Source organism: Schistocerca piceifrons, chromosome 8 (genome assembly GCF_021461385.2).
Source record: "Schistocerca piceifrons isolate TAMUIC-IGC-003096 chromosome 8, iqSchPice1.1, whole genome shotgun sequence".
Classification (NCBI taxonomy): domain Eukaryota; kingdom Metazoa; phylum Arthropoda; class Insecta; order Orthoptera; family Acrididae; genus Schistocerca; species Schistocerca piceifrons.
The window spans coordinates 25452441-25476269 of record NC_060145.1 but is presented as its reverse complement, the minus strand read 5'-3'; positions in this window follow the sequence as shown (position 1 = coordinate 25476269).

Here is a 23829-nt window from a genome sequence, read left to right as displayed (position 1 = left end):
CATTCGACGGCCAACACCGCGGTTCCTGGTGTGTCCGCTGTGCCGTGCGTGTGATCATTGCTTGTACAGCCCTCTCGCAGTGTCCGGAGCAAGTATGGTGGGTCTGACACACCGGTGTCAATGTGTTCTTTTTTCCATTTCCAGGAGTGTACATACGCGAAGGAATCTCACTCAAGGACACGACAATCCTTCCCTGTGGAAGGGGCATGGCTGTTACCATCTTCGACACGCGCGTTATCAATATCTACGCTCCGTGTGGCTCCACGAACCGTCGGCAGCGGTCCACTTTCTTCGGACATGACGTGGCGCCCCTGTTTTCTGGACGCTATGATCGCCTCATCGTGGCAGGCGATTTCAACTGCGTCCTCCATCCGCAGGACCAAATGCCTGGTTATTCGCCATGCCCAGCGCTGCTCACCTTAATCGAGGATTTTCATCTAGTGGACGCTTGGGAGAAAATTCATGGCAATACCCCCGGTTTTACCCATTATCCAGCACATTCTGCGAGCAGACTGGACCGGTTTTATGTCTCTGCCCACCATGGCAATGAAGTCGCCCAAGCTGAACGATGGCCCCTTGCATTTTCGGACCACTGCGCCGTCATTTGCTCCCTGGCTCTGCCATCTAAGTCATGGTGGCGCAGCAGAGGTTACTGGAAGCTTAATACCTCCCTCCTTAGTGATCCACACTGCCGACAAATGTATTTCCACTACATGGGCGTCTTGCGAAAGACGCCTCCCGCAGTACACATCCACGTTCCATTGGTGGCTCAAATGTGCCAAACCTGCTATCAGAGAAGTCTTCATGCAATGTGGAAAGGAAGCAGCAGCATGGCATCGAGACATCACAAATTTTCACTACGCCGTCCTCCGTGAGCTCGATGCGCTCCCACCATCACCTGACACCCATAGGGAACGACAACGTACTAAAGCTCGTCTCCTCTCTCTCCAACGTGCACGACTGCGTGATGTCGTGGTGCGTTCCCGACGACAGGACCTCCTCCACGACGACACCCCATCCACAATCCATGCCACATCCGACCATAGTCGTCGACGTCGACTTTTCGTCCCCAACATCACGACCTCCGACGGCTTCACCACACAACACAGGCGGCAGTGGTGTCTGCCTTTGCTGAACATTATCGCCAATTTTATGATGATGAGCCGATGGCAACGCCAATTCCTGATGATCTCCGTCCTTCCCCTGATCGGACCCTCACTGTAGCGGAGTCAACGTCCATGATGTATGCAATCACCGCAGAAGAGGTGGTAGATGCGATCAACAAAGGGGCCAAGAACAAATCACCAGGACCAGATGGTCTCCCAGCGGAGTTTTACCGGGCGTTCACCACGTTAATGCTTCCTCGCTGGACGGAAATGATTCAGGAACTCTTTACTCCGTCCTTCCCATTTCCACCTGAATTCGTCACTGGCATTCTTCTACCTGTGCCTAAGGGAGGGTCTCATGTCTCTGCATATCGCCCCCTTACACTACTGAATGCAGACTATAAAATCTATGCACGCCTCTTAGCAGCGCGCATACGCACCGTCTTACCTACGATTATTTCACCGGAGCAGACTGCACGTGTTTGTGGGGCCACCTTACAAACACCCCTAGGAGAATGCCGTGACCTCATCGCACTGGCGTCGGTTTGTCGCCTTCGTGCAGCACTGGTATCCGACGATTTCACGAGTGCCTTTGATCGCGTTCGACACCCATTCCTCCTCATGGTGGCGACACGTATGGGGTTCCCATTACCTTTTGTCGATGCCATTCGCCGGTTACTACTTCCCGCGGTCTCGATGGTACAAGTCAATGGGAGGCTTGTAGGACCGCTTCCTATACGCCGCTCTGTGCGTAAAGGATGCCCTATGTCTACTTTACTATATGCCATTGCACTTGAGCCCCTCATCACTGGTCTTACCTCTAGACTGCAGGGTCTCACTTTGCGTGACTACACCTGTCACTGCAGGGCTTATGCGGACGACTTCCTCTTTCTCACCTGCTCCTCCACGGAACTCAGTGACGCCATCCAATGGATCTACCAGTATGGACGTCTTTCTGGTAGCATTCTTAATGTCCGTAAATCGACTATGATGCACATTGGGCGCGGCCTCCCGGCTATGGTGGCGACCCCACTACCAGTCAGTACCACCCTTCGTTACTTGGGTATCGAATTTACGAGCTCCACACACCACACAGTGGCCCTGCCTTACCGGCAGCTTTTTCAGTCGATTCGGCACCATGTCCGCGGTCAAGTGCACCGTAACTTAAACCAACTCCAACGTGTGTCCTATGTCAACATGTATGTCGCCCCTAAACTGGTACACGTCGCCCAGATCCTCCCAATGCCGTTACTCCTTGGCCGCCGCATCCAATCAGCCTTTGGATAATTCGTGTCAGCAGGGGCACTTTTCAAAGTCCGCTACAACACTCTAACACTGCCTCCTGCAAAAGGTGGCCTCGGACTCGTCAACGTGAGGGCACGATCTGCACTCTTTGTCCACACACTGTTGCGGCACTGGCAAGGGCCGGTCCTGTCCTTAACACGCAGTCTCTTAGATATCCTCCGACCAGCTTCTCTCGATCCACCGATCAATGTGACAACTATTTCTCCATTATTGTACCACGTCGCCAATTGTTTCATATAACTCAGCTACGTTCGGGCCGATCTTCCAGTCGCCCGTCCTCCCCGCACAAAAGATTATTATCGTTTGTTTATGATGTCCAACCCTTGCGACCCCATGGTGCTACAGCATCCTGACATTAACTGGCGCACGGTTTGGGGGGGGGGGGGGGGTGCATGCACCCTTTTTACCGTCGTCTATGTCTGGTATGTTTTAGTCTATGGAAAATTCCCGACTAATAGTCGACTTTATCGCATGGGAATGGCCACCTCCCCACTCTGCCCTGACTGTCAGCCCGAAGACACCGACGAGCACCGTCTTACGTGCCCCCTGAAACAAAACGTATGGCTCCTCATCCAGCGAATCGTGGGCTTATACCTCCGTGCCCCGCCAATGACGGTAACCCCGGATTTCCTGTTGTTGCCCCAGACATTTCACTACCCTCTTGCTAAGCACCATACCCTAATCTGGTTTCGACGACAGGCTTTAGAATACCTGTTTCAGAGTGGTCCGCATACAGTCCTTGACTTCTGGTACAAAGTTGTGACCGCGCATAGCACCCTCACCCGAAAACCATCTTACCGACAAACTTTTGCCGGTTATCTCCGCAGCGTCTTCCTTGACCCCCCTCAAAGTGGGGGTGTGCCATGCCTACCTGTCACATGATGCAACACCCTTATCCACGTTCTCATGCATCGACCAAAAAACAAATTAAAAATAATAAAAGAAACGAAAGGAAGAAGACAGATTATGTTACATTTTGTTGTATTTAATGTTTTTTTAATATTTTTTTTGTGTAACTAACAGTCATATATGTTTGAATGGTACCTTGAACTCTTGCATAGTGAATATATATGTACTTTTAGTTTGTTCAATAAAGATTATAAAAAAAAATTTAAAAAAAGGAAGTAAACAGGATATGTCATATTTTGTTATATTTAATGATATTATAATAATTTGCTTACCTAACATTCATTTGTATATGTTTAACTGGTACCTTGACGAACTGTTGCTTTGTGTATATACGAGGTTTGTACTCTCAGTTTGTTCAATAAAGATTCTTTTTTTTTTAAAAAAAAAAAAAAAGAAGAAGATAGCTGAGTGGTCAGCTCGACGGATTGTCATGCCAAGGGTCCCGGGTTCGATTCCCATGACTGGCTGTTGTTTTGTCTTCATCATCATCATCTCAGCCCCATCGACGCGCAAGTCGTCGAAGTGGCGTCAACTCATGCACCGTATTCTGTTTACATATCTTTGTATTTCAAAACGCAATCGTATACCAGTTACTTTGGAGCTTCAGTGTATGATTATCCTTTATACAGCTTACTGTTGACAATATTTTCTTTCACAATATTTTTGGAGGCTGTGGACCCACGTATGAATCAAATATTTCTTTTAATGAGTGTTGCAGTCTTTGGCAATTGGAGCTCCAGACCGGATAATGAATACAGACGGAGCAAATTTAGCTACTGGTACTGACGGTCCATACATAAATTCTGCCGCAGGAAACGCAGGACGATGTAAATTATCCCCAGGAAACTCGATCGTGACAGGAGAATCAACAGCAGTTACAACGGCGTTGGGACATGCTTCGCTAAACGCTGATCTGTAGAGTACTGTTATACTGTCGGTCTCTCAAGTGCACTACAAGTACGGAAATACCACCGTAAACGACGCCCTAACATCCTAATGGCATTTACAATAACCTCGAAAATGGAGTACTGGACGAGAAGAACAGTCAAATTATATTGGCTGAGAAAAAAAGTCAAACACCCAGAAGACATGATCGAACATGGAACAGCTAACACCATCAGCGGGTATGGGAATGATTATTGTTGCAGTTCTCTCTGACAAGTAGAACGGCCACTAGAGTGCACTGGTGTTGTTCGTCTTTGGTATTGCTACCAGGCATAGTAGGGCATGTAAGAGGGGTGATGAACGTGAGATGTTAAGTGACTACTGTGAAGGATACAAAAATGCCACGTACTCGTGTCACACAACGTTATCAGCACCTGACAGAGTTTGAGTGGGGGTTTCTCTATGTGTGCCCATTTGACAGTTTGGTCGAATCGTACAGTATACGGATTTCTGAGGCATTGGGATGTAACAGTGGCCCGATGTTGGAATATGGGTGGGTGGGTGGGGGGGGGGGGGGGTGGCTTGGGGGGAATACTCGTAGTCGAGGTTCCAGTGTTACAAGGAAGGATCGTCGTACTGTGCACCAAGCACATCATAGTCCATGCACATCTGCCTCTGCCAGCCAAGTAATGGATTCCCCACGAATCATTCTGTCTCATCACGCACCACTGTTAGGAGGTTAACAGCAGACTGTCTAGGTAATAACCACACAATGTGTAGGCTGCCGTTAACACCACTACACAAGCGGTTACATTTAGAATGGTGTCATGACCGGATAGCATGGGACTGCTGATGAATGGCGTCACATTGTGTTCAGCGATGAATCGCTGCTCTGCTCTACCAAAGATGGCGGTTAGTACGATGACTACCTGAGGAGAGGAGACATTCTTCCAATGTTTTTGAGAAGGACCGCAATGTTACCACCTGGCGTCATGGTGTGGACAGCCACTGCATACGTCTTCAGGTCGTGGTTGGTAGTGATTTAGGGATTTCTAAAGGCACAACGGTACGTCACGGGCCACATACGTCCTCATACGTTACCTCATTTGCGACAGTACCATGGTGCCATTTTTCTGCAGGACACTGCTCGTCCACACGTGCTACGTGCCTCTATTAAATGGAGCCTCAAGGCCAGCAAGCTATCCAGATTTATCCCCGATAGAAAATGTTCGGGAACAGCTAGTATATCAACGCATTCCCACTTCCAAGAACAGTTACAACAGTTGTGGGTCAGCTTGCATCAGGAGAGAATTTTTTTTTTTTTTTTGTGTCAATAGCCTTCTGTCTGGTTTGATGCAACCCCGCCTCGAATTCCTCTCCTGTGCCAACCTCTTCATCTCAGAGTAGCACTTGCAACCTACGTCCTCAGTTATTTGCTGGATATATTCCAATCTCTGTCTTCCTCTACAGTTTTTGCCCTCTGCAGCTCCCTCTAGCGCCATGGAAGTCATTTCCTGATGTTTAACAGATGTCCTATAATTCTATCTCTGCTACCTGTCAGTGTTTCCCACATATTCCTTCCATCTCCTATTCTGCGCGGAACCTCCTCATTCCTTACCTTATGAGTCCACCCAATTTTCAGCATTCGCCTGTAGCGCGACATCCCAAATGCATAGATTCTCTTCTGTTTCGGTTTTCCCACAGTCCATGTTTCCTTACTATACAATGCTGTGCTCCAAACGTACATTCTCAGAAATTTCTTCCTCTAATTAAGGCCTATGTTTGATACTAGCAGACTTCTCTTGGCTAGGGACCCCGTTTTGCCAGTGCTAATCTGCTTTTGATCCCCTCCTTGCTTCGTCCGTCATTGGTTATTTTGCTGTCTAGGCAGTAGAATTTCTTAAATTCGTCTACATCGTGGCCATCAATCCTGATGTTAAGTTTCTCGCTGTTCTCATTTCTGCTACTTCTCATTACTTTCGTTTTCCTTCGATTTACTCTCAGTCCATATTCTGTACTCATTAGATTGTTCACTCCATTCAGCATATGATGTAATTCTTCTTCACTTTCACTCAGGTTACCAATGTGATCAGCGAATCGTATGGTTGATATCCCTTCACCTTGCATTTTAATTCCACTCCTGAGCCTTTCCTTTTTTTTCATCATTGCTTTTTCGATGTACAAATTGAACAGTAGGAGCGGAAGACTATGTTCCTGTCTTACGTCCTTTTTAATCCGAGTGCTTCCTCCTTGGTCGTCCAGTTTTATTATTCCCTCTTGGCGCTTGTACATATTATACAAGGATTGGAACTATAGTAGTGGCAACTATTTATTTACAGCTTGTACAAAATAGATATGTGTTTCAAAGGTTTACTGACCTTCAAAGTAGTCACCAGCATTGTGTATAACCCGTTGCCAGCGATGTGGAAGTCGTAGGATACTCTTAGCAGTGCCAGTTGTGTTGACGGTTCGAGCGGCGCGGTCTATTGTCTGACGAATTTGTAGCAGCTCTGAAGCGAATGCCGTGAAGTGCTTCCTTCAGTTTAGAAATCGAGTTGAACTCACGAGGGCTTCAGTCAGGGTAGTGCAGTAGGTGGTTTAACATTTAGCAGCCCTATCAGTCAGACAAATCAGTAACAGCTTGCACTGTACGTACTTCAGCGTTGACCTGCAAAATGATGGACAGGTTCTGCAGAAAGCGTCATCACTTCAACCTCTATGCTGTTCATTTTTGGAACACAATCTACGACCAGCTTAGAGACAGAAGTGATGACACTCTCTGTAGGACCTGGCCACCATTTTGCAGGGCAATGCTCAAGCACGTACAGTGCAAGCTGTTACTGATTTGTTTGACTGATGGGGCTGCTATGTGCTATACCACCTACTGCACTCCCCTGACTGAAGCCCTCGTAAGTTCAACTCGATTTCTAATCTGAAGGAAACACTTCACCACATTCGCTTCAGAACTGCTATAAATTCATCGGGAAATAGACCGCCGCTCGAACTGTCAACACAACTGGCACTGCTAAGAGTACCCTACGACTTCCACATCGCTGGCAACGGGTTATACACAATGCTGGCGACTACTTTGAAGGTCAGTAAACCATAGAAACACGTATCTATTTTGTACGAGCTGCAAATAAATAGTTGCCACTATTAACGTTCCAACCCTCGTATATTACCCGTCTCTTCCTATAGCTTACCCCTATTTTTCTCAGAACTTCCAACATCTTGCACAATTTTACACTGTCGAACGCTTTTTCCAGGTTGACAAATCCTACGAACGCGTCTTGATTTTTCTTTAGTCTTGCTTCCATTATCAACCGCATCGTCAGAATTGCCTCTCTGGTGCCTTTACCTTTCCTACACCCAAAATGATCGTCATCTAACACATCCTCAATTCTCATTTCCATTCTTCTGTACATCATTCTTGTCAGCAACTTGGATGCATGAGCTGTTAAGCTGATTGTGCGATAATTCTGCCACTTGTCGGCTCTTGCATTCTTGGGTATTGTATGCACAATATTTAATCGAAAGTCTGTTGGTATATAGCCAGGTTCATAAATCTACACACCAACACGAATAGTCGATTTCGTTAGCACTTCCCCCAAAAACTTTAACAGTTCTGATGAAATGTTGTCTACCCCTTCTGCCTTATTTGATCTTAAGTTTTCCAAAGCTCTTTTAAATTCTAATTCTAATACTAGATCCCCTAACTCATTTATATCAATCCCTGTTTCTTGTTCTATCACGTCATCTGACAAGTCTTCCCCCTCATAGGCACTTTCAGTGTACTCTTTCCACGTCTCTGCTCTCTCCTCAGCATTTAACAGTGGAGTCCGTGTTGCGATCTTAATGCTACCACCCAAGCTTTTAATTTCACCGAAGTTAGTTTTGGCTTTTCTGTGTACTGAATCAGACCTTATGATTAATTTTTCGATTTCTTCACATTTTTCATGCAACCATATAGCCTTAGAATCCTTGCACTTCCTATCTACTTCACATGTGAGTGACTTGTATTTCTGCATTCCTGAATTTCCCTGAGCGTGTTTGTACTTCCTTCTAACATCGGCCAACTGAAGTATTTCTTCTGTTGACAGTGGTTTCTTCTCAGTTACCTTCTTTGTTCTTGTGTTCTTCTTTCCAACTTCTGTGGTTGCCCTTTTAGCTGTATCCATTCATCTTCATCCGAACTGCCCACTGAGCTATTCCTTATCGCAGTATCTATTGCCCTGGAGAACTTCAAGCGTATCTCTTCATTCATTAGTACACCTGCATCCCACTTCTTTGTGAATTGATTCTTCCTGATTAGTATACGAGGTGCGGCTAGAAAAAAACCGGACTGATGCTGGAAAAAACATTTATTTACAATTATTTACAATTTCATGTTATCTCCTTCAATGTACTCTCCTCCTCGGTCTCTACACCGCTCCATACGAATTTTCCACTGTTCATAGCAATGCTGCAGATCATTTTCGGTAAGCCCATACATTACTTCCGTCGCTTTTTCTTTTACTGCTTCAACAGTCTCAAATCTAGTTCCTTTCAAAGCTGACTTGACTTTAGGGAAAAGAAAAAAGTCACAGGGGGCCAAATCAGGTGAGTAGGGTGGATGATCTAAGATGGGAATGTTGTGTTTTGCCAAAAACGTCTTCACTGACAACGCACCGTGAGCTGGGGCATTGTCTTGGTGAAGGATCCATGACTTTTTTCTCCACAAATCGTTCCGTTTTCTCCGTACTCGCTCACGTAGGGTAGCCAGGACGCTAATGTAGTAATGCTGATTCACTGTTTGTCCCTCTGGTACCCAATCAATGTGCACAATCCCTTTGATGTCAAAAAAAAAAAACAATCATCATTGCCTTGAATTTCGATTTTGACATTCGTGCTTTTTTTTGTCGTGGAGAACCAGGAGTTTTCCAATGCATCGATTGGCGTTTAGTTTCGGGATCGTAAGTAAAAACCACGATTCATCGCAAGTAATAACATTTTGTAAGAAGGGGGGATCACTTTCAATGTTTTCCAGGATGTCAGAACAAATCATTCTTCGGCGTTCCTTCTGTTCAATTGTGAGACACTTTGGAACCATTTTTGAACACACTTTGTTCATGTTGAAACTTTCATGAAGAATCTGCCTAACACTTTCCTTGTCAACTCCTGTTAACTCAGACACTGCTCTGATTGTTAAACGGCGATCTTGTCGAACAAGTTTACCGATTTTTTCAATGTTTGCATCAGTTTTTGCTGACAATGGTCTGCCAGTGCGAGTGTCATCACTGGTGTCTTCGCGGCCATCTTGATATCGTTTAAACCAATCAAACACTTGTGTTCGCGATAAACAATCATCGCCGTACACTTGTTGTAACATTACAAACGTCTCACTTGCAGATTTTCCTCGTTTGAAACAAAATTTGATGTTAACAGGCTGTTCTTTCTGTACACTCAACATTTTCCGACGCACAGACAAAATGTCAACTACTTAAAACAGACGCCACGGGCAGACTGAGTGCAGGAGGCAGATGAAACTCGAGCAGTAGGCGGAGCGAGAGTCACGTGACAGGTCACGCGACTTTCAGCCTTATTGCATTCGTTTTATTGTTTCACCAGTACTAGTCCGGTTTTTTTCTAGCCACACCTTTTATTAATCTTTAGCCTATTCTTCATCAATACTAAGTTGTGATCTGAGTCTACATCTGATCCTGGGTATTCTTTACAATCCAGTATCTAATTTCAGAATTCCTGCCTGACCATTATGCAATCTAAGGATACCAATGCCATACTCTCCCGTAACCCTTTCTTCTACCTCTTGCCTTACAACCGCATTCCAGTCCCCCATGACTATTAGATTTTCATCTCCTTTTACATACTAAATTACATCTTCGGTATCCTCATGTACTTTCTCTATCTCTCCATCCTCCACTTGCGACATCGGCATGTATGCCTGAACCATCGTTGTCGCTGTTGGTTTGCTGCCGATTCTGATGTGATCAACCCGGTCACTGATCTGTTCACAGTGACTCACCTTCTGCTCTACCTTCCTATTCATAACGAATCCGACTCATGTTACACCATTTTCTGCAGCTCTTGATATTATCCTATACTCATCTGACCAGAAGTCGCTGTTTTGTTTCATTTCACTTCACTCACTCCCACTATATCTAGACTGAATCTTTTCAGATTTTCTAGCTTCCCTTCCACGTTCAAACTTCTGACATTCCACGCACCGATTCGTAGAACGTTATCCTTTCGTAGGTTATTCAGTCTTTTTCTCAAGGTCACCTCCCCCTTGGCAGTCCCCTCCCAAAGAACTGAATGGAGGACTTGTCCGGAATGTTTAGCCAGTGAACAGATCTTTATGACACTTTTTCAAATACAGGCCACGTGTTCTGTGGAGACAAATTATGTGTCTTTAATGCAGTGGTTTCCATTGCCGTCTGATCGCTGATTTTCCGCCTTTAGCGACAGTTTCCCATTCGAAGGGCAAGAGAGTATACTGAAACTGTGTCTTCTCCTCCGCCCTCTTTGACAAGGCCGTTGGCTGAATGAGGGTGATTTCTTATGCCAGAAGTCTTCGGACTCCATTATTGATGACTTTATTCAAAATTTGAGCAGTGGCGGCTTTCGAACGCGGGGCTGAGGACGTTTTGATTATTAGAGACGTTATCCCGATGTTTCATCTCATTTTGTTCGTTATTGTTCAGGGTGGAAGTCCCATGATACCCGTTCAAGTTCGTCGTTGATCCATTCACTCAGTTTTTTTATTACAGAAGGCAGCTAACCCGCTGACCGAACACACTAAGCTACCACGCCGGCAATTCTAGACCAAGTGTATATTGACAACATCAAGACGTTCCGCCTGCAGGCCGTCGTTCAAAGTCACGTTTTCTGCTGAAGGGGTGGCAGGCAGCAGTGCCTATAACTCCACCGTTCTGTAGACTAGTTACACCACGGGTGAAAGTATATGTTCCCATTAATTTGTAGAGTGTCTAGTTTTATTTGCAAACGTTGTTTGCATAGTGCTGCACATCGTTTAAAACTTGTTTAACTCACTGGAAACATCATTATCATATTCAAAACTTACATCACAATCTAAGAACTAACCTAATAACTGAAACTGAGATACTGATTTTCCATTTAGCTTTATTATGGGACACACCGGACATTGTCCTTTAAAAGCTATAACTTTAGTTTTACTTTCTCACTCTTCAAATTATAGAGTTTGACTATTGTCTGAGCAATGTAGAGCAAACTGTATGTATATCATCCTCCGCCTTTTGTAAATATATTTCCTCTTCAGTAAAGTCTACAGTAGTCAAATATGTGTTTTTAGGTATTAATTATTTTCCTGGGCTATCTTCTTGTTTCCACTGTCTATAAATGTCTTCAAGTTGTAAGCAGGCTGTTTAAGTTTTCTTATTGGTAACGCCACGTAGCACTCTGTATGAAAATCACTAGCTGTGCTGTGTGCAGTCTGTGGCTAGTTTGCATTGTTGTCTGCCATTGTAGTGTTGGGCAGATGGATGTGAACAGCGCGTAGCGTTGCGCAGTTGGAGGTGAGCCGCCAGCAGTGGTGGATGTGGGGGGAGAGATGGCGGAGTTTTGAGAGCGGATGATCTGGACGTGTGTCCATCAGAGACGGTAAATTTGTACGGTTGGATGTCATGAACTGATATATATTATGGCTTTTGAACACCTTTAAGGTAAATACATTGTTTGTTCTCTATCAAAATCTCTCATTTGCTAACTATGCCTATCAGTAGTTAGTGCCTTCCGTAGTTTGAATCTTTTATTTAGCTGGCAGTAGTGGCGCTCGCTGTATTGCAGTAGTTCGAGTAACCAAGATTTTTGTGAGGTAAGTGATTTGTGAAACGTATAGGTTAATGTTAGTCAGGGCCATTCTTTTGTAGGGATTTCTGAAAGTCAGATTGCGTTGCGCTAAAAATATTGTGCGGCAGTTTAAACACAGTCTTCTATAATTGTTCAAAGGGGACGTTTCATATGTCGACCCTTAGCCGAGTATACCTCACTGGAATCTTCTGATTTTTTTCTTGTAGTTTGTGTAATTAGTGTAGCTTTTGTTTATTGCTAGCGCGTAATTGTAGAGAGAATCTCCTTTGTAGTTGCAGTCTTTCATTGTTGTACAGTAAAACAGTTGTGGCATGCATGTAGATTTGCACCAAGTATTTCGCAACTGCGCTTGCAATTAACTAGATATTATTTTCAGTGCTATGTTAATGTGTTTTCTTATTTTAGCTCTTCAAATTGTGCTTTTCTGTGTTATCGTGTGAAATATTGTGACAATTATGGAGTGTGAAAAACGTAATACTAGGCTCCAAAGCAAACTGAGAAATGACAGTGAAGACGAAAGCAGTGTGTTAGCGCCACCGTGTAATGAATTAACTAATGTTCAACATAGTAATTTGGTAATTGTGCATAGGGAAATGGAGAGGGCTGCAAATAATGGCGTAGACAGTGAAACAATTAGTGAACAGGGAAGCATTATCGATCGATCGGTCGGCAACAGCCCGCCTCAGGAATCGGGAATGACAGGACACAATCTTGCAAATACTGCAGATTCAGGTTTTGCGTCCTCACCGTTTTCTCAAATAAGTCAAGACACATTTTCTGCTTGTCAAAACGAGATTGTTGCCGGTGCAACTTCACTGCCGAAAAGCACTGAGTAACATGTTTCAGACACCAGTGCATTGTTATTACAGTTAATGCAACAAATGGGACAAAGGCTACAAAAGTTAGACACAATGGAACAAAATCTTTCAAAAGTTAGATACAATGGAACAAATTCTTCAAAAGTTAGACACAATGGAACAACACCAGAGACAAACACAGCAACAGTTAGACGCAATGGAACAAAAGCTTCTAAAGTTAGACTCAGTGGAACATACGGTTGAACAAACACGTGAAGATTTAACTACTGAGTTACATAAAATCGAATCGAAATGTCAAAAAGTCTGTAATGACGTAAAAACACAAATTTGTGAGCATTTCCAACCTATTTTTTCGCGGCATGAAAATACATTACAGAATCACGAAGCAGCCATAAAAGAACTGCAAACTATTGTTCATGAAAATCATGAGACCTTGCAAGCTAAAATTGACTCAGTTGCATCTACCGATTCGGTTACGCAACTTGCAAAAACTCAGGAAAACTTAAAGGACACAGTAGATACGATTTCAACACAAATGGGCACTCTGAAACTTGGTTCAGAAAAACACACTGAGGAAATAAGTACACTATCGGAGAAAGTAGCCGAACTTACGGATCAGTTCACTAACTTATCTGCAAAGGTAGATGATGATCTGAATGACACAAGACCTGTAGCCATCACTGACACAGAAGAGTATGAACAAATTAAAAAATTCAAATAAAATCAGAATCAAATTTATACGCAACACAAAAGAGAAATCCGGGAAGTACAAGATCAGTTGGCACAAGTAATACAAAAATTACATATTTCACAGGACACTCGCACTACAACAAGGGGAGAGGAACTTAGAAATACGGAAAAGCCATAAAATAACAACACAGGGCATTTCGTAAATTATGAAAGAAATTGGCAATGTGCACCGAATTTTGAGATGGAAGGGCCGACACGACGTAACAATGACCGACATGCTACTCGCCGACACGATAATTTTGACTATAAGCTGTTTATTACTACACGTAAATTCAAAACATTTAAGCATTCCGGCAACGACATTCATCCACAAGCGTGGCACCATCAATTCTCTCACTGTTTTCCTCCCAACTGGTCATTAGAGCACAGATTAGAATTTATGTGTGGCTACTTAGAGAATGAACCAGCTGAAAGAATGCGATCGGTCATTCACGATTGTCACAGTGAATTTTATCATGCCTTCCTCTCAGCATATTGGTCTCAAGCTACACAAGACCGAGTAAAACATAGCATCATAATGATGAAACATTTCGAACAATCTGAATTTTCCAGTCTTGTCAAATATTTTGAAGACATGTTGCACAAGAATCAGTACCTGTCAAACCCATATAGACCCTCAGAACTCATCCGCATTTGCTTAATCAAATTACCTGAACATTTAAGACATATTATTTTGGCAGGATGTTGCAAAGACGACACTGAAGCTTTTCAGGGACTCTTACAAGAATTAGAAATTGACACTGACAATCGCGGAACGCGAAAACAGGAACACAACAATTACAGGTCACATCCGTCGCAATTCCGCGATGAAAGAAATAATAACTGGACACAACAAGGCTATTTTCACAACACAAATCATGACCAAAACAGACACCACCCGTATGACAACCGTTGGCACAGCAGTAATAATTGCAGGGAAAGATCACCTCTCCATGGTAGAGACTATCACAGAGGCAATCAGAGAAACATACAATATGGGAACCAAAATAATGATTATCAAGGGAGACAGAATAGACTAAATGGTCCAGCGCGTGGTTATGATTCAGGGACCGACAAGAAAGAAACTATGGAATCTACCGACATGACGACAGACGATATGGTCGTAACGACAGACCCGAATTGCATCAGAGCTCTGGCGGTCCCATTTCAGTAATTAGTGAAACAGCCTTTAGCAAATGCAACAAATCGAACGATTGCCCCACACTTCCGTTACGTAAGAATAAATTACAAGGTGCAATCTTTGGAAAAAGTGTAGATGCACACCAACAATCCAACTTAGAATTCTTTTGTCAAAGCCACAGCTTCTCTATGAACTTTCTTATTGTTCCATTATTGTCGACGGAAATTATATTGGGAGTAGACTTTTTGAATGATTGCAAAGCAATCTTAAACTTTCACGATGCTGAAATAAGTATAGAGAAAGAAGGTAAGTCAATAGCTTTGAAATTTGAAGATTGGCTCTCAAACCATGACGAAGAAATTAATCGGCTTTACCTCCTGTTAGACAACAGTTCGGATTTTTCGACGGAACTTGACACTAACAATCACTCTGCAAGTACTGACAGGGATGATATCGATGGTGCATTTGAAACTAATGAGTTAATTCAGAATAAAATTCAAACAATTGAGAATTGTAATGACACTGATAGGCAAGACCTTTTCGAGATTTTACAAGCAAATTCCACAGTTTTTACTCACAAAACAGGAACAATCAAGGGATTTCAATACCAATTTCGTGTTCGTGAGCATACTAAATTTTGTGTGAGACCATACGTAATTTTGGCACATTATAGGGACCGTGTTAGAACAGAAATACAATCTATGCTTGACGAGGGCATTATTGAGCCTGCAGTAAGCTCATACAACAATCCATTACATGTTGTTGAGAAGAAAAATGGATCGATCAGGCTTGTCTCAAATTCGAGACAAATCAATACTATCATCATTCCTGAAACAGACAGGCCGCAAACGTTGGAAGAAGTTCTTCAAAATTTTAATGGTGTAATAGTGTTGTCTTCTATTGATCTCAGATCCAGCTTTTATCAGATCGAACTTCATCCAGAATGTAGAAAATACACAGCTTTCCTTTGTTTCGGCGTTTGTTATCAGTTTCGGAAACTTCCTTTTGGTTTGAACATTTCTTCGGCAGCATTCATTCGTGGGCTAAATTCCGTATTACCTGAGTTCTTAAAACGTCACATCACCTTATATGTGGACGATATTCTGATAGCAGAAGCCTCATGGGAATAACATAATCGCATCCTCAACAGCGTGTTACATATTTTTTGCAGAATCTGGAATTACAGTTAACTTGGAAATCTCTGAATTCGGTAGGACAAAGGTGAAGTTTTTGGGACATATTATTTCTTCTGAAGGCATTCAGCCGGATCCTGAAAAGTTAGAAGCAATCAGAGCCATTCCAGTTCCATCCACAAAAAAACAAGTCCGCAGTTTTCTAGGTCTCGTTAATTTTTACCGTCGTTTTCTGAATATGCAAATTCTTGTTACACCAAAACTTTGTTCTCTCACTGGAAAAAATACTATTTGGAACTGGGACGAACAAGCACAGTTGGAATTCAATTCTTTGAATGAAGCGTTACTTAACGCGCCAATACTAGCTCATCCAGATCTGTCACAAGATTTCTGCCTTAGCACGGATTCTTCTAAAGTCGGTCTTGGTGCCCATTTATTTCAAGAAGCCATAGAAAATGACACTACTATTCAGAAAACCATTGCTTTTGCTAGCCGAGTGCTAACAAAATCTGAAAAAAATTATTCCGTTACTGAATTAGAAGCTTTAGCTATCTTTTGGGCATTTAACAAATTTCGTTTATTTTTTTCTGGTAAGCACATAAAAGTATACAGTGATCATCGTGCATTACAATTTCTTATGTCTTCAAAATTAAATCATGACAGGGTAAAAGGTTGGGCATTGTTTCTGCAAGAATTCCACTTCACAATAGTCTACATTCCCGGCAAGGAGAACATTGTTGCGGACGCACTGTCACGCGCACTGGCTGGTCTTGAGAAAAGTAACACAGAAGGCAACCTCTAAAAAATTTCAGTATTCTTTACATTCAGAAAGTCGCCTTTGGAAACTTCATCACCACATCTTTAAAGGACATTGCTCATGAATAAGATTAAGATCCGATTTGGAAAGACATCAAAAGTAAATGGCATGAAAAGACACAGACACAGATTCGGCATTATTATCTGGTTAGAAACAACATTCTGTTCAAACGCTGCACTGTTGATGACAAGCTATGGGTACTTTGCATTCCTGACGATTTTGTTAATAAGCTCATTTGGTACATTCATTTCAGCTATGCACATTTTGGTCCAAGAAAATGTTATCATATTCTTCGGATGACTTGTTATTTTAACAATATGGAAAAGAGAATTCGAAGAGTCTTGTCTATTTGTAAACTTTGTCAAAAGGCTAAACCATCTACTGTCTCACATCATGCTCCGTTGTTTCCTATCATTCCTTCCAGATTAAAAGAATTTGCCGCTGTTGATCTCTTGGGACCCCTTGTCAGAACATCTAATCGATTTTCGTACGTTCAAGTCGCTGGTGAACTTACTTCAAAATTCTTTTCTTTCACTCCGTTACGTAAAGCCACTGGACGGTCTGTATCCAACGCCTTTGTTAAAAATTTCTTACGTGAAGTTGGACACGTTAGTAAAGTCATTTCAGATAACGGACCGCAATTCAGATCTGCTGTTTGGTCACGCATGCTTCGGAACCATAAAATCAAACCTGTTTTTATTTCATTGTACTCACCACATAGTAACCCGCCTGAACGGATTATGAAAGAAATCAATAAGCTTTGCAGACTTTATTGTCACAGAAAGCATCAGTATTGGGACAGATATTTACACTTATTTCAAAACATGCTGAATGAAATGCCTCATGACTCCACTGCTTTACCACCTATTCTTGTACTGAAGAATGAAGAACCACCGAACAGAATCAGAGAGCTTGTACCTTTCCCGAATACACGTAAACTTCGACACAAAGACATAATTGATTTGGCTATTAAAAATATAAAATCTGCAACAGGCAAAAGGAGAAAACTACACGGTAAAGCAAATGCAAAGAAATTATATATTGGTCAGAAAGTTCTCATTAAAGCTCATTCATTGTCACATAAGATGAAACACTTGAGTCACAAATTCTCGCTAGTTTACAATGGACCTCACAGAAACCGACGTATACCACATGATAATTGCGTTGAAGTTGAAACTCTGCGTACTAGGAAGAGTAAAGGTTTACACCATATTTCACATGTAAAACCGTTTATTTAAAGATAATCTGTTTTTTTAACTTAGTCTTTGCCATAAAACTTTTCACTTCACACTACTAGTACAATTTGTCACACTGAGAGACTGTTAACATGCAACAATGTTTTGAAGTTAACTATCCAGTCTAGAACCTAGGGAACATATTTAAACAGAAATTACGAATGCATTGTTATAGTGAACAGACGACACAGTGTTGTTATTTGTACATTCTTGCTTGTTAGTTGCACGATTACGTAACGACTATCAGGCTTACATACTTAGGACATATACTGGTACTGTGTAATGAGATTTTAAAGCAACATTTTGGTTTACTTGAAAATACATTCTGGATTTAAAGTACTTTCTGTGAGATACCAGATGACACAGTGGTTAGTTTATGTGACAGCTACACGATTTTATCACGACGCTACTAATGAGTGACAATTTACAATGTTGCTTTTGCGGTGTTTCTGTTTTATGTCTGCACAGTTTTTCTGAATTCTTCTGGACAAGAAAACATGTTTTAGTAGTAACTTTTGTGGTATAGCTACAATGAGACAGCCTTTTCCATAGCACAACAATACGTTACAGCACACTACTTTCTTCATCGCGGCAATAAGCTTAATAAGTAAGATATCTATACGCAAAGCATTTCACTTTTGTTTATCATGAGGTAAGTACATGACTTCTGCAGAACTTAGCTTTTGGACGACGATAGCTACGGCACTTCCACAGAGATTATCTTACAACAAGACGCACAGTTTAGCGCTACAGCACACGTAATTGAGTGATTAATTTTGTACTTAAAACATTTATTTTTAAAGATTTTTGAATTACAATTATACAAAGGTTTTCCGTGATACATTTCATTCCATTGCTGTAATCTGTAACACTTGAGGGAATAATTACATTAATCCTCAGGGGGGTACACGCTTACTTTGTGTATCATGTGTTTGGCAAGCATAAGGAGCCCTAGCTAATATGGTATTTGCTTATACAACTTTACACATCGGTACCATGTTTCTCTAACACATAAATTACACAGCTATTTGATCATTTAACTGAGAGACAAACATTTTTTTTCCTACATTAGTGACATGTTTACACAATTACGCAGTAGGATAACTTCACACTTATGAAACTGTATTTTGTCTGTACTGTGTGAATTGTTCATACTTTTTCGGAACCATTGTGATACTATGAGAGCCTTGAATGATATATTTGGTATGGGATCATGATTTTTAAAGTACGTTTGAGGTAGATGACACTATTTAAATGAGCAGAGAATTTTTTTAGGTTTCGAAATTATTGCAAAAAGCTACGACGTTTTTGAGATTTGACGGCCGGCCGGAGTGGCCGTGCGGTTCTAGGCGCTACAGTCTGGAACCGAGCGACCGCTATGGTGCGCAGGTTCGAATCCTGCCTCGGGCATGGATGTGTGTGATGTCCTTAGGTTAGTTAGGTTTAATTAGTTCTAAGTTCTAGGCGACTGATGACCTCAGAAGTTAAGTCGCAAAGTGCTCAGAGCCATTTGAACCATTTTGAGATTTGACTGAGGTGTTATGATATTATTACGACGATTATGTGTATTATGCTGTTGAGGAATGTTTATTATGATATGTATTTATTATGATGAAATATTGAAGAAGTGTCGACGAATATGTATATGTGTGATAAGGTTAGGAATAATGAGTAGTGGTTAGGGACTCTGGTTTGTGAAAAAGAATGTTGGGAACCAAGAATCGTACTTTAAGAGTTATGAAATGTGTGTATATGCGTAATGTATCACAATGCCGGCAAAAAATTTTTGGACACAGTTATATTTATAGGATTTTAATTCTTTACATTGGTAACGCAAATTCTCGACCTGTGAAATTTTTTTAATATGAGACTATCACTACTTTCGTAAATATTTCAGTGAGAAAGTTAAGTAACCTACACGTAATGCGTCGTGGACGCCCAGCTGTGCCAGCCGCCTGGAGAAGCAGCCATTAGGTGGAGAACAAAAGAGGCCATTAACCTCGCTATTGACATTCCTTTGTAGAAAGCATCGCAAATACAACACGCTCGAACTTGAAAACATATGATTACACTGTGGAGCTCTAAATTTATGATATTTACTAAAATGCCTAATGAAATGATGAGAAACATTTTACATCTGTCGTCTTTCTAGTTGAGAGAGTGCTCATTTTGTTTAATATCTAGTTTCTAGCTGCACTGCAGCATTGGTTATAATAAAATTTAATAGATGTGCTAATATCACTATTTTCTGTCTACAGACCCAGTAAAGAATATTTTTATGATGTACTTTCGTAGAAAAGAGAGCACAAATAGATATTTCCCTTCACAGGAATTGCAAAAATAATTTTTTAACGGTTTGGTAATTTGTCTGCTAGAGTAAGTCAAGGTGATGCATCACTCTAGTGTTAAGATGTGACATAGGTATTAGACATGGCCATCTTTAGTGTAATACTTTTTTCTGCTTGAGCTTTGTCATGTTCAGATATAAGTTATTGCATTTGCTGCTGCTGTTTTCCAGGCATAGTGCTACTAAATTTCACTTTGTATTACTCTGTTAAGCCAGTTTTACTACTGATTTATTTTCCTTGCTGCTGCACAGTGGCTCATATTAGTGATAATGTTGCATTTGCTTTGCTAATTTATGTTATTTGCTGCTTGTTTTGCCAATCTGCATTTTTTGTCATTGCTGTTTGTGTTAATTGTTTTGTGCTGCTGCATTGCGTCGTCCCTTAGTTTAGCATCTGAGATCAGTAGATTTAACTTAGCTTAAGATGGGGTAGGCTATATAAGAGAACGAGTTGTGATGAATTGGAAGAAATGCATTGAGAAGCTATAAGAAAATGGTTTGGCCAAAAAAGTAGTGTACAGTGGAGAAAAACTATTTTTGAAAGAGAATGTCAACAGAATACAGAAAGCATGCTTGGACAGGATTTTTTTGGGTGGAAACAAATGTTCAAATAAGAGGAAAGATCTACGAAATAAAGTTTTGGGTTGGACTGCAGTACCAAATGTCACACTGTAAACAAACCCTGTTCTGTACTTCTGTGTTATTATGCTACGTGAATTTGTGTTTTTCCTGTCTTTATGTGTTTAGCTAATAAGAGTTATATTGTAGAATTTTTCTAATAATATGTTATTTACTTTGTAGAGATGTTTAGACATTATTAATTCTACTCTGTTTCAATGCTCATGTGTGAAATTAATGTTTCGAAAACTATTCTCATTATTTTATATATTTACTTATGTCATCATTCCTGTAACACTGATGTATATGTTTATTTCTATTCTTTTGTAAAGCCTGTGTTACTACAAATGTTATCTGTACTGTTATGTTCTTTAATGATGTATTTTGTACCTTTGTAATTGTATTCTTATGTTGTAAATTTATAATTGTATAGACACCAGTTCTTCAAATTAAGCATCATTTCACTGCACACGTTTCTGTTGGTCATAATATATGCACAGGATGTGAGAAGTTGGGACTGTTAGTGCTTGCACGTGTGTTGATAATTCAGCAAGGGACTGGTTAACAACATTGCTGGTTCTAAGGACAATTAAAAAAAACTTTGTGAGTGCACAAGTGGTGGTTTATGGACTTGCTATATTAATCGCAAGACTCTTCAATGGTGATTGTGCACCCGTACAGTCACAACAGATGGCTGCTGGCCATCTCTACAAGGACTACAGTGGGTCTACACCTTTGATGACTCGCCAATACCATTATTTCTACAAGGACTACAGTGGGTCTGCATCTTTGATGGCCCACCAATACCATTATTTCTACAAGGACTGCGGTGGGTCTGCACCTCTGGTGGCCCACCAATACCATACTCTCTACCAAGACTATAGTGGGTCTGCTCTGTGATGACCTATCTACCAATATTCTCCAAAACTTCGAATGACTCTGCAGTGGGTTTGCTCTGTTGTGGCCCATTACCTGTCTGCATGTCAAGAGTCAGCACTGTCTTTCTGTTGGAAGGACAACACTACTTTTTCAAGACTGCATTGAAATCCACTACTTCCGTGTGCATTGTCTTTTACTGCTCAGACTTTGAGAAAAACACTGCTATTTTACTGTGATGAACGATCAGAAGTCTTTATGGACTGTAAGAAAATTTTAGCTTTTGACCAACATTGTATCAATAAGTGTGTGCATTTGATTTCTTTGTTATTGTAATTGTGAAAAATTTTTTAACAAATATGTATTGGCCAGTGCCCAAAACAATTTGTAAAATTTTTTGTGGGGAGCATGGGGGCTGTGTAAGTAGGCTGTTTAGGTTTTCTTATTGGTAACGCCACATAGCGCTCTGTATGAAAATCACTGGCTGTGCTGTGTGCAGTCTGTGGCTAGTTTGCATTGTTGTCTGCCATTGTAGTGTTGGGCAGTTGGATATTAACAGCGCGTAGCGTTGCGCAATTGGTGAGCCGCCAGCAGTGGTGAATGTGGGGAGAGAGATGGCGGAATTTTGAAAGTGGACGATCTGGACGGTGTCCAGCAGGAAGAGTAAATTTGTAAGACTGGATGTCAAGAACTGCCATGTATATTATGATTTTTCAACACTATTAAGGTAAATACATTGTTTGTTCTCTATTAAAATCTTTCATTTGCTAACTATGCCTATCAGTAGTTAGTGCCTTCCGTAGTTTGAATCTTTTATTTAGCTGGCAGTAGTGGCGCTCGCTGTATTGCAGTAGTTCGAGTAACGAAGATTTTTGTGAGGTAAGTGATTCATGAAAGGTATAGGTTATTGTTAGTCATGGCCATTCTTTTGTAGGGATTTTTGAAAGTCAGATTGCGTTGCGCTAAAAATATTGTGTGTCAGTTTAAGCACAGTCATGTATAATTTTTTCTAAGGGGACGTTTCAATGTATACAGGCTGATTTTTTTCCACCGTGTACAAACGTGAGGCATTGATCGATAAGGGGTTACAGAACAAAAAAGTCTAATGAAGTTATGTCCGGAAATCCATAGTTTCCCTGCTAGAGACCATTCATTCAGTCATGCATTGCTACAGAGAGAGCGGCTGATAAGCGATGTACCATGCAGCCACAGTTACAGTATGTGTTGAAAATGGTTTCCATGTGCCGCAAGGCATGCTTGTATGCGCCGTAGCATGTTCTGTCTCAGATTTTCACATCAGCCAGGCTGCATCCGAACAGTGTCAAAGGCAGCATTAATGCTACTCCAGTGTTTCTACATACGGAATGGGCTCTGCATCCACAATACATCTGAGTTGGCCCCGTAACCAGAAATCGCACGGGTTGAGATCCAGTACACGAGCAGGCCATGCATCTGAATCCCACCGTCCGATCTAATGACCAAGGAAGACACGATTGAGATGCGTCCGGATGTTAACAGCGAAATGGCTGGAGTACCATCATGTAGCAGCCACATAACCCTTCGAATTATCAATGGAACTTCTTCCAGCAGGGGACGTAAAGTCACCAGCAAGAAATGCCGATGGCTCCGGCCTATTAGGCGACATGGAAGGAAAACTGGTCCCAAAACGTGGTCCAGCCCAAACATTCTGGCTGTACGGATGTTGATGATTCGCTGTCACCATAGCGTGGATGTTCTGCGTACTATCCCACAGATGTCTGTCATGAAAGTTGAAGATACCACTCCACCTAAAGGTGGCCTCTCCTGTGAATAGGATGGATGACACAAATCCCGGAATCGTGGTTGCATGGTGAAGAAACCACTGACAAAACCGCTCCCGATGGGGAAAGTCGGTCGCTAGTAAGGTTGGTTGGTTGGTTTTGGGAAGGAGACCAGACAGCGTGGTCATCGGTCTCATCGGATTAGGGAAGGATGGGGAAGGAAGTCGGCCGTGCCCTTTCAGAGGAACCATCTCGGCATGTGCCTGGAGTGATTTAGGGAAATCACAGAAAACCTAAATCAG